Genomic DNA, 15,263 nt, shown 5'->3' on the forward strand with positions numbered 1-15,263 from the left:
AGTCTGAAGCGGGCCGAGGAAGAGCTCGACCATGTGAAAAAACAACTAGAGGACCAGCAAGGTATGCAATGGCCTATACAGATCTTAGAAAGATATGAATTGTTTGTGTTGACCATGTTATTATGATATTTCATAGGAGCTGCGACCAAGGTGGAGACCCTCAAGAATGCGCTAGCCGAGGCCCAGAAGAGAGCGGCAGAGGAACAAGCCGTCCGCGAAAAAGCGGAGGCAAGGGTCGGGGAGGTCCAGCAGGAGCTCCAGGACGCCGTAAAAAATGTGAGTCCTTGGAGCGCAAGATGGCGGACCAAGAGTCCGAACTTGCTAATGCCCGCCAAAGCGCACAAGAGGCCCGGGTTGAAACCCAGGGCGCCCTCCAGGAAATCCAGGAGGCCAGGAAAATCACGGTGGGTAAGGCCTTTATTATGCAGAGCAAATATGTGAAGAAACACTAGTAGAAAACATGGCTTTGGTTCGGCTAGAAAAGAGCATTAATCCCGGTTGCGTTATGAACCGGGACTAATGGAGCATTAGTCCCGGTTCGAGCAGCTAGGACGCCGTGCAGGCATTAGTCCCGGTTCAAATGGGACCTTTAGTCCCGGTTGGAGCCACAAACCGGGACTAAAGGGTGCGATGCCCTTTAGTCCCGGTTCATGGCTCCAACCGGCACTAAAGGTTAGACCTTCAGTCCCGGTTCGAGCCACCAACCGGGACTAAAGGGATTGAGGCATTAGTCCCGGTTCGCGCTCCAACCGGGACTAAAGGTTGTTCAAGCCACGAATCGGGACTAATGCCTCAATTTTCAAATTCTACCGCCCCCTATGTATCGCCATTTCAGTTTTGAAAAAAAAAGAAAATGATAAAAAATTCAAAAAAAATCTTCGAGATGTAGTGTTTTGCAAAAAAGTGTTATGAAAAAGTAAAACGGCTATAACTTTTGCATACGATATCGAAAAAAACCGTATAATATATCAAAATGTTCAGCACAAAAATCCGCATCCGATTTTGATTGCCTATGGTCTGTTTGCAAATTTTTAGAATCCTCAAATTCTAAAAGGAAAAAAAGTTATGCTCAAATTTTAGTTTTTTTGAGTTTTTGTTAAATCTGGTCAAACTATGGTCAAACTACTTATGCACGAAGTATTAGTGGTACTAATTATTTATTCAAGAATATTAGTGTTACTAAATAATTATTTTAGTTTTTTTGAATTTTGGTCAAATCTGGTCAAACTGTGGTCAAACCGTGGTCAAACTATGGTCAAACTACTTATTCAATAGAAACGTGTAACTTCATACTCAAGCTAAACTCCTGAATATTAGTGTTACTAAATAATTATTGTTTTTTAGAATAATGGTTTCAAACTCAAACAGTGAAACGTGTGACTTCATACTCAAGCTAAACTCCTGAGGGTTAATAGGATTGACATCTTACTATTGTTAGGAAAACAACAAGTGTAGACTTGGAAACGAGGGGGAATAGAACCCAGGAGTAGAGCGTGCTCAGGCTGGGGTAGTGAGAGGATGGGTGACCGGCCGGTAAGTTAGATGATTTGGAATGATGAGGGGTGATTAGAGATTAGAGGTTAAATTGAGCAGCGATGAGGGGTGATTAGAGATTAAATTGTAAAATAATTCAAAAATTAAAAAATCGGAAAAAAAATATAATTTTTTTTCTAAAATTTAAAAAAAAATCGAAAAAATTCCTTTAGTCCCGGCTGGTGTTACCAACCGGGACCAAAGCTGGAGCTCCAGGCAGCGGCCACGGGCATGGCCATTAGTCCCGATTCGTATAAGAACCGGGACTAAAGGGGGGGGGCTTTAGTACCGACCTTTTAGTCCCGTTGAAGAACCGGGACTAAAGGCCCTTATGAACCGGGACAAATGGCCCTTTTCTACTAGTGAAAAGGTACCTCTTACTGATGCTGCGGAGTTCTTCCGAGCCGAAGAGGGGAGCTCAATGGAGAAGTTGTTTTGGTCGCAATACCTTGCGCCAGAGCATCCGTCGCCCTTTAGCGATCAGCTGAAACAGTTGACCGAACTGCATAGGGTTGCCGAATTGGCCATGAAGGGTTTGATAATCCGTCTATGGCCCGCCGAAGCCATGCCCAGCAGCTACTTCGGGCTCGTGAAGCGGCTGGTCAATGCCTGCCCTCGGCTTGATGCCATCAAGCGGTCGGTCTGCATCGAAGGTGCGCGGATGGCCTTCGCCCGTGTCAAGGTGCAGTGGATGAAGATGGGCGCCGTCAAGCTCGCGACCGAGGGACCGCCCGCTGGCAAGGAGCACCGCATGCCCGAGCGATATTTTGATGATGTCCTGAAGGGATCACGTATTGTAGTGGGCCAATGTGCAAAAGATGTTATCTTCGAATGAATGCATTCATGTTATCCCATCATGTATTATGAAACAAAGCCGATATGTAATATAATGCTTGTTGTTTATTTAAATTTTTATGTAATATAATGCTTGTTGTTTATTTAAAATTTTGCCTCCTATGCGGCCGTTTTATTAAATCTGAGAGTTGGCCAGTCGTCGGCTTCAGCCCCCACGTAGGTAGTACGGGGGTGTTTGGGTTGTAACCTAAACACTCTTGATCCAAGAGATTGGTCCTTGAAGGAGGTGTTTAGCGCAACGAACCAGGCAATCAGATTACGTGGCTTTATCACCCTCACCTAGCCATAAGAGTTTGACAATAGGAATGTAGGCGCAGCCCCTAGTTAATCCGGACTAGCGTGCTGTAGACACCTGGCCGGGTGGAGGCCGATCTGTCGCATAATGCGAGAAAAAATCGCAAGAGAAACCTTCGAATAGCTGACCAGCTCTCGCCGCATCATGACAGTCAGTTTTCAGCTTTCTCTACTGAGGTGTTTTATTCAGATAAACCAGAAATACAGTCGCAGTAGTTCTCCCTTTACTACCTTAGCCGGAAAAAGGAACGTAAGGTAGTAAGCACAGGATTCGGGCAACCCAAGTATTGATCAAAGACATGATTCGGAGCCAATGCATATAATGCTGAATTTGGGGTGCCGAACCATACTGTAAGTGTTGGAAATATGCCCTAGAGGCAATAATAAATAGGTTATTATTATATTTCCTTGTTCATGATAATCGTTTATTATCCATGCTAGAATTGTATTGATAGGAAACTCAGATGCATGTGTGGATACATAGACAACACCATGTCCCTAGTAAGCCTCTAGGAGACTAGCTCGTTGATCAATAGATGGTTACGGTTTCCTGACCATGGACATTGGATGTCGTTGATAACGGGATCACATCATTAGGAGAATGATGTGATGGACAAGACCCAATCCTAAGCCTAGCACAAGATCGTGTAGTTCGTTTGCTCAGAGCTTTTCTAATGTCAAGTATCACTTCCTTAGACCATGAGATTGTGCAACTCCCGGATACCGTAGGAATGCTTTGGGTGTACCAAACGTCACAACGTAACTGGGTGGCTATAAAGGCGCACTACAGGTATCTCCGAAAGTGTCTGTTGGGTTGGCACGAATCGAGACTGGGATTTGTCACTCCGTGTAAACGGAGAGGTATCTCTGGGCCCACTCGGTAGGACATCATCATAATGTGCACAATGTGACCAAGGAGTTGATCACGGGATGATGTGAGTTACGGAACGAGTAAAGAGACTTGCCGGTAACGAGATTGAACAAGGTATAGGGATACCGACGATCGAATCTCGGGCAAGTAACATACCGATGGACAAAGGGAATTGTATACGGGATTGATTGAATCCCCGACATCGTGGTTCATCCGATGAGATCATCGTGGAACATGTGGGAGCCAACATGGGTATCCAGATCCCGCTGTTGGTTATTGACCGGAGAACGTCTCGGTCATGTCTGCATGGTTCCCGAACCCGTAGGGTCTACACGCTTAAGGTTCGATGACGCTAGGGTTATAGGGAAAGTATGTACGTGGTTACCGAATGTTGTTCGGAGTCCCGGATGAGATCCCGGACGTCACGAGGAGTTCCGGAATGGTCCGGAGGTAAAGATTTATATATGGGAAGTCCTGTTTTGGTCACCGGAAAAGTTTCGGGTGAAATCGGTAATGTACCGGGACCACCGGGAGGGTCCCGGGGGTCCACCAAGTGGGGCCACCAGCCCCAGAAGGCTGCGTGGGCCAAGTGTGGGAGGGGACCAGCCCCAGGTGGGCTGGTGCGCCCCCCCACCAAGGCCCAAGGCGCATGGGAGAGTGGGAGGGGGCAAACGCTAGGTCCAGATGGGCCTTAGGGCCCATCTAGTGGGGCGCCCCCCCCCTCTCCTCCCCTTGGCCGCCCCCCTTGATGGGATCTAGGGCTGGCTGCCTCCTCTTGGGGGTGGAAACCCTAAGGGGGGCGCAGCCCCCTCCCCCCCTATATATAGTTGAGGTTTGGGCTGCCCAAGACACACGAGAACGTCTCTCTTTCGGCGCAGCCCTTCCCCTCTCCCTCCTCCTCCTCTCCCGCGGTGCTTGGCGAAGCCCTGCGGGATTTCCACGCTCCTCCACCACCACCACGCCGTCGTGCTGCTGCTGGATGGAGTCTTCCCCAACCTCTCCCTCTCACCTTGCTGGATCAAGGCATGGGAGACGTCACCGGGCTGCACGTGTGTTGAACGCGGAGGCACCGTTCTTCAGTGCTTAGATCGGAATCAACCGCGATCTGAATCGCTACGAGTACGACTCCCTCATCCGCGTTCTTGCAACGCTTCCGCATCGCGATCTATAAGGGTATGTAGATGCACTCCCCTTCCCCTCGTTGCTAGATTACTCCATAGATTGATCTTGGTGATGCGTAGAAAATTTGGAATTTCTGCTACGTTCCCCAACAGTGGCATCATGAGCTAGGTCTATGCGTAGTTTCTATGCACGAGTAGAACACAAAGTAGTTGTAGGCGTCGATGTTGCCAATTCTTCTTGCCGCTACTAGTCTTATCTTGTTTCGGCGGCATTGTGGGATGAAGCGGCCCGGACCGACCTTACACGTACGCTTACGTGAGACAGGTTCCACCGACTGACATGCACTAGTTGCATAAGGTGGCTAGCGGGTGTCTGTCTCTCCCACTTTAGTCGGAACGGATTCGATGAAAAGGGTCCTTATGAAGGGTAAATAGAAATTGGCATATCACGTTGTGGTTTTACGTAGGTAAGAAACGTTCTTGCTAGAAACCTATACAAGCCACGTAAAAACTTGCAACAACAATTAGAGGACGTCTAACTTGTTTTTGCAGCATGTGCTATGTGATGTGATATGGCCAGAAGATGTGATGAATGATATATGTGATGTATGAGATTGATCATATTCTTGTAATAGGAATCACGACTTGCATGTCGATGAGTATGACAACCGGCAGGAGCCATAGGAGTTGTCTTTATTTTTTGTATGACCTGCGTGTCATTGAATAACGCCATGTAAGTTACTTTACTTTATTGCTAAGCGCGTTAGCCATAGAAGTAGAAGTAACCGTTGGCGTGACAACTTCAAGAAGACACAATGATGGAGATCATGATGATGGAGATCATGGTGTCATGCCAGTGACAAAGATGATCATGGTGCCCCGAAGATGGAGATCAAAGGAGCAAAATGATATTGGCCATATCATGTCACTATTTGATTGCATGTGATGTTTATCATGTTATGCATCTTATTTGCTTAGAACGACGGTAGTAAGTAAGATGATCCCTTATAAAATTTCAAGAGAAGTGTTCCCCCTAATTGTGCACCGTTGCGAAGGTTCGTTGTTTCGAAGCACCACGTGATGATCGGGTGTGATAGATTCTAACGTTCGAATACAACGGGTGTTGACAAGCCTAGCATGTACAGACATGGCCTCGGAACACATGCAAAACACTTAGGTTGACTTGACGAGCCTAGCATGTACAGACATGGCCTCGGAACACAAGAGACCGAAAGGTCGAACATGAGTCGTATAGGAGATACGATCAACATGGAGATGTTCACCGATGATGAATAGTCCGTCTCACGTGATGGTCGGACACGGCCTAGTTTGACTCGGATCATGTATCACTTAGATGACTAGAGGGATGTCTATCTGAGTGGGAGTTCATTAATCAGATGAACTTAATTATCATGAACATAGTCAAAAAGTCTTTGCAAATTATGTCATGTCTTGCGCTTTAGTTCTACTGTTTAAGATATGTTCCTAGAGAAAATTTAGTTGAAACTTGGTAGTAGCAATTATGCGGACTGGGTCCGTAAACTGAGGATTGTCCTCATTGTTGCACAGAAGGCTTATGTCCTTAATGCACCGCTCGGTGTGCTGAACCTCAGCGTCGTCTGTAGATGTTGCGAAACATCTGACATACACGTTTTGATGACTACGTGATAGTTCAGTGCGTAATGCTAACGGTTTAGAATTGTGGCACAAGAGACGTTTTTGAAACGTCGCAGAACATATGAGATGTTCCGAAGACTGAAATTGGGATTTCAGACTAGTGCCCACGTCAAGAGGTATGAGACCTCTGACAAGTTTCTAAAGCCAGCAGACTAAGGGAGAAAAGCTCAATCGTTGAGCATGTGCTCAGATTGTCTGAGTGCCACAATCGCTTGAATCGAGTGGGAGTTAATCTCCCAGATGAGATAGTGATAGTTCTCCATAGTCACTGCCACCAAGCTAGTAGAGCTTCGTGATGAACTATAACATATCAGGGATAGTTATGATGATCCTTGAGCTATTCGCGATGTTTGACACCGCGAGAGTAGAAATCAAGAAGGAGCATCAATTGTTGATGGTTAGTAAAACCACTAGTTTAGGAAGGGCAAGGGCAAAAGGGATACTTCATGAAACAGCAAGTCGTTTGCTGCTCTAGTGAAGAATCCCAAGGTTGAACCCAAACCCGAGACTAAGTGCTTCTGTAATGAGGGGAACGGTCACTGAAGTAGTACTACCCTAGATACTTGGTAGATGAGAAGGCAGGCAAGGTCGACAGAAGTATATTGGATATACGTTATATGAATGTGTACTTTACTAGTACTCCTAGCAGCACCAGGGTGTTAGATACCGGTTCGGTTGCTAAGTGTTAGTAAGACGAAATAAAAGCTGCGGAATAAATGGAGACTAGCTAAAGGTGAGATGACGATATGTGTTGGAAGTGTTTCCAAGGTTGATGTGATCAAGCATCGCATGCTCCCTCTACCATCGAGATTTGGTGTTTGCGTTGAGCATGATTGGATTATGTTTATCGCAATATGGTTATTCATTTAAGGAGAATAATGGTTACTCTGTTTATTTGAATAATACCTTCAATGGTCTTGCACCTAAAATGAATCTCGATCGTAGTGATACACATGTTCATGCCAGAAGTAATGATAGTACCACATACTTGTGGCACTGCTATTTGAGTCATATTGGGATAAAACGCATGAAGAAGCTCCATGTAGATGGATCTTTGGAGTCACTCGTTTTTTGAAAAGATTGAGACATGCGAACCATGTCTATTGGTATATATGCATGAAGAAACTCCATGCAGATGGATCGTTTGGACTCACTTGATTTTGAATCGCTTGAGACATGCAAATCATACCACATGGGCAAGATGACTGAAAGTCCTCGTTTTCAGTAAGATGGAACAAGAGAGCAACTTATTGGAAGTAATACATTTTGATGTATGCAGTCCAATGAGTGCTGAGGCATGCAGTGGATATCGTTATGTTCTTACTTCACAGATGATTTGAGTAGATGCTGAGTGTATTTACTTGATTAAACACAAGTTTGAATTATTCAAAGGTTCAAGTAATTTCAGAGTGAAGTTGAAGATCGTCGTGACAAGAGGATAAAATGTCTGTGATATGATCATAGAGATGAGTATCTGAGTTACGAGTTTGGCACACAATTAAGACATTGTGGAAAGTGTTTCACAATTAATACCGCCTGGAACACCATAGTGTGATGGTGTGTCCGAACATCATAACTGCACCCTATTGGATATGGTGCATACCATGATGTCTCTTATCGAATTACCACTATCGTTTATGGGTTAGGCATTAGAGATAACCGCATTCACTTTAAAAGGGGCACCACGCAATTCCGTTGAGACGACACCGTTTAGAGAAACCTAAGTTGTCGTTTCTTAAAAGTTTGGGGCTGCGATGCTTATGTGAAAAAGTTTCAAGCTGATAAGCTCGAACCCAAAGCGGATAAATACATCTTCATAGAAAACCCAAAACAGTTGGGTATACCTCCTATTTCAGATCTGGAAGCAAAAGTAATTGCTTCTAGAAACAGGTCCTTTCTCGAGGAAAAGTTTCTCTCGAAAGAATTGAGTGGGAGGATGGTGGAGACTTGATAAGGTTATTGAACCGCCACTTCAACTAGTGTGTAGCAGGGCACAGGAAGTTGTTCCTGTGGCACCTACACCAATTGAAGTGGAAGCTTATGATGGTGATCATGAAGCTTCGGATCAAGTCACTACCAAACCTCGTAGGACGACGAGGATGCGTAATACTTCAGAGTAGTACGTGATCCTGTCTTGGAAGTCATGTTGTTGGACAACGATGAACCTATGAGCTATGGAGAAGCAATGGTGGGCCCATATTCCGACAAATGGTTAGAAGCCATGAAATCCGAGATAAATGGATCTTTGAGAAGAAGACGGACGTGGACGGTAATGTTACCGTCTATGAAGCTCGACTTGTGGCAAAGAGTATTTCCACAAGTTCAAGGAGTTGACTACAATGAGATTTGCTCATCCGTAGCGATGCTTAGGTCCGTCGGAATCATGTTGGCATTAGCTGCATTTATGAAATCTGGCAGATGGATGTCAAAACAAGTTTCCTTACCAGTTTTCGTAAGGAAAGGTTGTATGTGATACAATCAGAAAGTTTTTGTCGATCCTAAGGATGCTAAAAGGTATGCTAGCTCCAGCGATCCTTCTAAGGACTGGAGTAAACATCTCGGAGTTGGATTGTACGCTTTGATGAGATGATCAAAGATTTTGGATTTATACAAAGTTTATGAGAAACTTGTATTTCCAATAAAGTGAGTGGGAGCGCTACAACATTTCTGATAAGTATATGTGAATGACATATTGTTGATCCGAAATGATGTAAAATTTCTGGAAAGCATAAAGGGTTGTTTGAAAGAGTTTTTCAAAGGAAGACCTGGATAAAAGCTGCTTACATATTGGGCATCAAGATCTATAGAGATAGATCAAGACGCCCGATGATACTTTCAAAGAACGCACACCTTGACATGATTTTGAAAGAGTTCAAAATGGATCAGCAAAGAAGGAGTTCTTGGCTGTGTTACAAGGTGTGAGTGTTGAGTAAGACTCAAGACCTGACCACAGCAGAAGAGAGAGAAAGGACGAAGGTCGTCCCCTATGCTTTAGACGTAGGCTCTACAGTATGCTATGCTGTGTACTGCACATGAAGTGTGCCTTGCCATGAGTTGGTCAAGGGGTACAATAGTGATCCGGGAATGGATCACATGACAGCGGTCGAACTTATCCTTAGTATCTAGTGGACTAAGGATTTTCTCGATTATGGAGGTGAAAAGGAGTTCGTCGTAAAGGGTTACGTCGATGCGAACTTTGACACTAATCCGGATGGCTCTGAGTAGTAAACCGGATTCGTATAGTAGAACAATTATTTGAAATGGCTCCAAATAGCGCGTGGTAGCATCCACAAGATGACATAGATATTCATAAAGCACACACAGATCTGAAAGGTTCAGACCCGTTGACTAATAACCTCTCTCACAAGCATAACATGATCAAACCAGAACTCATTGAGTGTTAATCACATAGTGATGTGAACTAGATTGTTGACTCTAGTAAACTCTTTTGATGTTGGTCACATGGTGATGTGACCTGTCAGTGTTAATCACATGGTGATGTGAACTAGATTATTGACTCTAGTGCAAGTGGGAGACTGTTGGAAATATGCCCTAGAGGCAATAATAAATAGGTTATTATTATATTTCCTTGTTCATGATAATCGTTTATTATCCATGCTAGAATTGTATTGATAGGAAACTCAGATGCATGTGTGGATACATAGACAACACCATGTCCCTAGTAACACCATGTCCACGCTCCTCCACCACCACCACGCCGTCGTGCTGCTGCTGGATGGAGTCTTCCCCAACCTCTCCCTCTCACCTTGCTGGATCAAGGCATGGGAGACGTCACCGGGCTGCACGTGTGTTGAACGCGGAGGCACCGTTCTTCGGTGCTTAGATCGGAATCAACCGCGATCTGAATCGCTACGAGTACTACTCCCTCATCTGCGTTCTTGCAACGCTTCCGCATCGCGATCTACAAGGGTATGTAGATGCACTCCCCTTCCCCTCGTTGCTAGATTACTCCATAGATTGATCTTGGTGATGCGTAGAAAATTTTGAATTTCTGCTACGTTCCCCAACAGTAAGGAGTGTTCGGACTTTGTTGCCGTAGTATGGAGCGCAATGAAGCCCCTGGCGAATTTAAGGCGTACCAAAGTGTACGGGTGCAATCGATAAGAATAGCAAAATAAAATGAAGTAGTAAGCTAGTGCCACATAAGTTGGGCCGCAAACTGTTTCCATTATAATTTGATTAGTACGTCAAGGCGTATTTGTACAAATAGTGCGATAAGCAACAGGGCTGTTTAACATGCCGAGACCAAAGGGGAGCTGCGTGCGGGTCCTGAAAACAGGAAGAGTGATCGTCAAGAAGACCACCTAGAGACTCCCCCACACGTCTATGCTATTTGTCGCCTTGGTATATCCATCTTTCGAAAGGATCGATGATCAGGCCGTCGTGAGGGGCCTGTGGAAAAGAAACCTGAAAAGGAAAAAAAGAAAAGGAAAAGTATGTGTGCCCAGGGAAGGTCGAGCCGTATTATGGACCACAATCGATTTATGCCTCCGTCTTTGCCCATGGTATTTTGAGTGCGTAGTTATGTACGTGCGGTACGTACGCCACAATTTGGTCAGAACTAAGACGGAGGCCGAATTGCTAGTCAAACTCCTGACGAGCTGGACTTTCATGCTGCGGAGTAGTCCGGGCTCGTTTGACAGTATCCGGGGGCTTGGCCGCTGAATTGATATTCTCCTTGGTAAGGCCGCTCTGTACTTCTGCTTCCAGGGCCGTGGTGCGCTCCTCGGTACGGAGGGAGCGTTCCGTGTTTCCATTGACTGTTATGACACCGCGTGGTCCGGGCATCTTGAGTTTGAGATAAGCGTAGTGTGGCACCGCATTGAATCGAGCAAATGTAGTTCGTCCGAGCAGTGCGTGGTAGCCACTACGGAAGGAGACGATATCGAAGATCAAGTCTTCGCTTCGGAAGTTGTCCGGGGATCCGAAGACGACTTCCAATGTGATTGAGCCTGTGCAGCGGGCCTCTACGCCTGGTATTACTCCTTTAAAGGTAGTTTTTGCGGGCTTGATCCTTGATGGATCGATGCCCATCTTGCGGACTGTATCCTGATAGAGCAGGTTGAGGCTGCTGCCGCCGTCCATGAGGACTCGCGTGAGGTGGAATCCATCAATGATTGGGTCGAGGACCAGTGCGGCTGAACCACCATGACGGATACTGGTCGGATGGTCCCTGCGATCGAAGGTGATCGGGCAGGACGGCCATGGGTTGAATTTTGGGGTGACCGGCTCTATCGCATAGACGTCCCTGAGCGCGCGTTTACGCTCCCTCTTGGGGATATGAGTAACGTATATCATGCTCACTGTTTTAACTTGGGGGCGAAACTTCTTCTGTCCCCCTGTGTTCGGCGGACGGGGCTCATCGTCGTCGTCCTCACTTTGCGACCCCTTCTCATTGTTCTCGACATTTAACTTGCTGGCATGTTTAAAGACCCAACAGCTTCTGTTGGTATGATTGGTTGGTTTATCGGGGGTGACGTGGATCTGACATGGACAATCGAGTGTGCGGTCCAAGCTGGATGAGCCCGTATTCTTTTAAATGGCTTCTTCCGCTGGCCGGACTTGGAGCCACTGAATCCGGCGTTGACCGCCGTGTCATCGGTATTGCTACCGTTGCTTCGACGCTTGTGCCTGTTGCGTCGGGTCTTGCCGTTGCTATTTCTGGCTTCAGAGGTGCCAGGTTCGCTTGCATTAATATTGCTACGGGCTAGCCAGCTATTTCGCCCGCGCAAAAGCGGGACATAAGTGCCGTGAGGGCCGCCATGGACTTCGACTTTTTCTTGGCCGAGGTGTCGGGCGAGCCATTCGTCGCGGATGCTATGCTTAAAGGCCGCTAGGGCTTCGGCATCCAAACAATCGACGATCTGGTTCTTTTTAGTTAGGAACCTAGTCCAGAATTTCCTGGCTGACTCTCCGGGATGTTGAACTATGTGACTTAAGTCATCGGCATCCGGAGGTCGGACGTATGTACATTGGAAGTTGTCGCGGAAGGCGTCTTCCAAGTCCTCCCAGCTGCCAATAGAGTTTTCGGGCAGGCTGTTTAACCAGTGCTGAGCTGGTCCCTTGAGTTTTAGCGGGAGGTATTTGATGGCATGAAGATCATCATCGCAGGCCATATGAATATGGAGAAGAAAGTCCTCAACCCATACCGCGGAATCTGTTGTTCCATCGTATGATTCAATATTCATGGGTTTAAACCCTTCTCGGAATTCGTGCTCCATTACCTCATCAGTGAAGCATAGGGGGTGTGCAGCGCCTCTATATCGGGCCAAGTCGCGACGTAGCTCGGATGGAGTCCGTCTGCGGTTTTCGGCCCGGACGTGGTTATGCTTGTCACGTCCGGTTAGATAGCCGTCGTCGCGCGCGGGGGCACCCTCCCATGATCCGTAGATCGATCTGGTCTGACCTGTTCTATTTTCCAGGTGCTGCCGCAGGTCATATGTATATCCCCGAGCTGTTGTATCTCTACCTTTACGGCGAGGTAGTATGGGTTGGTGTTTGGCTTGAGTTGCCATTTTGTCCCGACCACTTGGTGGTCGGTCAGCCGCGTTACGTGCTGATGGTATGGGCTCAAGTGCTTCGTCGTCGAATTGAGGTAGCAGTTTACGCTTCGGGTAACTTTTGGTTGGGCGCTCGAGGCCGTATTCCTCGGCTGCCAGGATGCTAGTCCATCTGTCGTTGAGTAGATCTTGATCAGCTTGAAGCTGCTGCTGCTTCTTTTTAGGCTCCTTGCAGTGGCTATTAGCCGGCGCTTAAAGCGCTCCTGCTCGAGGGGTTCCTCGGGTATGATAAAGTCTTCGTCGCCCAGGCTCACCTCATCCTTGGAGAGTGAAAGATAATTACTGTCCTTCGAGTCTTCGTTTACGGCCTGTTCGTCAGGGCTAACTTGCCCATCTTCCCGATCGTCCTGTTCGGAGGTTGGCTCTATGGAGTCTTCTTGGTCTTCGGCGTCGTCCGAAGTATTGTTGTCTCCCGTGCCGGTATTGCTGTCTTTTCCACGGCGTGATTTAGAGCGGCGCCGCTGATGTCGGCGCTTTGGCTGTATCTCAGGAGGTTTGTCCTCGACTGGATCTTTCTCACTATCGCCGTTACCCTCTTTGGGTGTATCCACCATGTACACGTCATACGAAGAGGTGGCCGTCCAGTGTCTGGTAAACGGTGGGTACTGGGCCTGCTCTTCTCCGACATCGTCGTCCATACCGTCGATGTCTTCAGAGCCGTAACCGAGCATGTAAGTTAAGTCCTCAACAGTGGCTATGAAGTGGGTGGTGGGTGGGACGTAAAATTCCCCGCTCTCAGTCCCTAGTCCGGGCCGGGCGTAGTTCGGACGTTGCTCCTCTGTAATGACGAGGGATCGCATCAAGTCCAGAGCCTCGCTTAAGGGCAAGATTTGGCCGGGGAGAAGAGAGTCCGTGCAGTACGGCGGGAAGGAGACTCCCTGGCCGAGCTCACGCGATGCCGACTCCAAGGGTTCGGAGCCCGTGTCTGAGGAGGTGTCCGGCTTCATGATGGTTGCGAGCGATACTATTTCCTCCGGCTCTCCCGTACCGGGTTAGTGGCCGCAGATAGTCCGGCGGGCTCAAGAATCCTTTCTTCGGACCTGGCAATGCGCTCCGGATCTAAGGCCAGAGCGAGGTTGGGGTTGTGAACCCTTGGAAGATCAAGTCTCCTCGGATATCAGCGACATAATCCAGATTTCCAAAACTAATCTGGTGACCTGGGGCGCTATCGATCTACTCTAGATGGCCAAGCGAGTTGGCCCGCAGTGCGAAGCCGCCGAACACAAAGATCTGGCTGGGGAGAAAGACCTCCCTCGGGGCAGTATTGTTGTAGATGATGGATGGAGCCATCGAACCTTCTGATGACGACACAGCGGAACTCTCAATGAAAGCACCAATGTCGGTGTCAAAACCGGCGGATCTCGGGTAGGGGGTCCCGAACTGTGCGTCTAGGGTCGATGGTAACAGGAGACGGGGGACACGATATTTACCGAGGTTCGGGCCCTCTTGATGGAGGTAATACCCTACTGCCTGCTTGATTGATCTTCATGAATATAAGGATTATAAGAGTTGATCTACCACGAGATCGTAATGGCTAAACCCTAGATGTCTAGCCTGTATGATTGTGATTGCCTCTACGGACTAAACCCTCCGGTTTATATAGACACCAGAGGGGCCTAGGGTTGTACAGAGTCGGTTAACAGAGGATGAAATTTTCATATCCGAACGTCAAGCTTACCAACCACGCAAAGGAGAGTTCCATCCGGACACGGGAGGAAGTCTTCTATCTTGTATCTTCATGGCCCATCAGTCCGGCCCACGTCACATAGGCCGGACGCCCGAGTACCCTTTAATCCAGGACTCCCTCAGCCCCCAATGACGAGTCCGCCCTTAAGTAGGCGAGGGAAGACTACGTCCGCGAGCAGGTGCTCCGCCAGCGCCGGCATACGCGAAGCTCCAGGTCCGGCGCCGCAGGCGCGAGGAGGGTGGCGTCATCGTCCTCGACGGCGACGAGAAGGACGAGGCCGGGCCGTCCAGCGCCCCACCGCATCGGCGACCCTGGCCAGGGGTGCACAGGGACGGCGGCGGCTCCGGCGGGGGCGCACGACGACGACGACGGCGGCTCCGGCGGGGGCGCACGACGACGACGGCGGCGGCGACGACTACACCCGCTTCTACAGGCTTCTCGGCATGTGGATGGCGGGCGCGGTGGACGCGGGCGCAGTGGTTAGGCGTAGTTTGGCGTAGTGTACGCGTAGTTTGCATGTTTTTATGTTTTATATACAAATTTCAATGAAATTTTGCCGAGTTCGTAAAAGATCGCCGAGTTTAAAAAAATTATATGAAATATCGCCGAGCCCGCGATGACCTGTGGGCCTACGACTGGGAACG

At 47.9% G+C, this 15,263-nt stretch overlaps 1 pseudogene; it reads left to right on the top strand.

The window, feature by feature from the left end:
• LOC123056073 (pentatricopeptide repeat-containing protein At2g34400-like) overlaps positions 1-15,263 on the top strand; it is a 29,687-nt pseudogene that overhangs the window by 12,446 nt on the left and 1,978 nt on the right.

Source organism: Triticum aestivum, chromosome 2D, assembly GCF_018294505.1.
Source record: "Triticum aestivum cultivar Chinese Spring chromosome 2D, IWGSC CS RefSeq v2.1, whole genome shotgun sequence".
Lineage (NCBI taxonomy): Eukaryota > Viridiplantae > Streptophyta > Magnoliopsida > Poales > Poaceae > Triticum > Triticum aestivum.